General features: G+C 40.6%; 1 pseudogene; it reads right to left on the reverse strand.

The window, feature by feature from the left end:
* The window catches only part of LOC101659752, a 2,982-nt pseudogene extending 1,400 nt beyond the window's left edge, over positions 1-1,582 (reverse strand).
* Positions 1,583-1,737: the final 155 nt, after the last annotated feature.

The following is a 1,737-nucleotide window of genomic DNA, read 5'->3' on the forward strand; positions in this document are numbered from 1 at the left end:
ATAAGGGATTCCTAGCCAGGATTTCCTTCATACAGTAAGACACTTCTTTCCACCTCGACTTGATACATTAGCTCTATCACTGCTTGCAAGTTTAGCAGCCTTTTCAATAATCCTATCAAATGGGGGACAATAATGAGATTAAACATTTTTTCTGGGAGCTTAATAGGCAAACCTGTTGCATTTCATTATATGGACTTGTTTGAACGATTCCCACTTCCCCTTCTTCCGGTTCATCAGGAGATGGAGACCAGCTGTGCATTAATATGTCTCCAGATCACAACTGTCCCTTTAAGTACAGTATCATTGTGTTTATCCAGCTTCCAGGAGAATGCCCCTTTCCAGCCTTCCTGATGGCTTGATATTTAGAGGGAACTAGTAGTTTTGTTGATTTCTCTGTGTTTACTTTATACAAAATTGTATAAACAGCAAAACACAATCTAGCTATTCTTGGCAAGTCACCAGGATTGATATCAAATTTCCTGTGATTCATTCCAAATGTGATCATTTCCCTCTGATGTCTCTGGGCTTATGATTGTCTTATTCAGGGGCTCAGTACCATGAAAAAGACCAGCCCTGATGTGAACTTCTACACTTTCTTCTGTGTTAGGTCTATTTCCCTTAATCAAAACAATTTGGAAAGGGTGGATATTTTCCCAAACATGAGCCGTAAGTTGTGTTTTCTTTGGTGATAAAGAGAAGCCCTGGTGGTGTAGTGGATATGCGTTGGGCTGCGATCTGCATGGTCGGCATTTCGAAACCACCAGCAGCTCCACGGGAGGAAGACAGGACTTTCTACTCCTGTAAACAGTTACAGTCTCACAAACCCACAGTAGGTCGACATGCGTCAACGTCGACTTTGATGGCAGTGAGTTGGTGATCAAGGAAGAGCAACATTGGATGAATCTCGATTCATAACAGCCTCTATGGCATTCATTACAGTTCATATATCTTTATCTTGTAGCATTCTATAAATATAAATTGGGGTAGGGGTCTGTTCATGATACAGTTCCCTATGTACTGGAACTGAATTAGAGGCTGTTCCACTCTCCACATACATCTAGTCGTAGAGACTAACTTAATCATCTTTCCCATGATAGGCAAATGTTTTTGGATTACCAGATTGTTTACTTTTTATATAGGATACCTATTAGGAGATACTTGAAAGCTAAATACATCCTGACAGTTTTCAAAATGAACAGCCACGATGAGCTTTCCTCCATAAAATTTGTCTTCTAAATTTTCAAGCATGGATGATTCTTGCTCTGGTGGGAATGTATCCATTAGCCCGTCCATCCAAGACAATCCTACAAATCACCACACTCATTGAAACGGAGCATTTTTCTTCAAAATTCATTCACTTTAAGATCCTTCAAGGTATTACATTCATGCAGACTTTTCCCTATAAAGACTCAAATTTTTTAGTCAACTTTCTAGTTCACAACTTCTTGTCCCTAATTGGAGAACTGGAAGAAAAGGTTTGAAATCACAGAGCCAACTTGTTGCGTCTTCAAGTCTCACACATGCAGACATTTCCACAAGGAAGTTAAAACATTGAGTAATTGTGGACTTGCTTCCATAACATCTCAGAATGACAGCCTCCACTTCAGTCTTTTAGGGAAACAGATGGGATTACCCACTTTTAAAGAGTGGAGTTTGCATGGAAGACTTTTTCACATTGGAAGAAGCACTGCCCGGCACTCGGCCTCCGCGCCCTCCCAGATCTGGATGTGCTGTCAG

The sequence above is a fragment of the Echinops telfairi genome, unplaced genomic scaffold (genome assembly GCF_000313985.2).
Source record: "Echinops telfairi isolate 266 unplaced genomic scaffold, ASM31398v2 ScPeMD7_7;HRSCAF=31, whole genome shotgun sequence".
In the NCBI taxonomy this organism is placed as follows: Eukaryota; Metazoa; Chordata; class Mammalia; order Afrosoricida; family Tenrecidae; genus Echinops; species Echinops telfairi.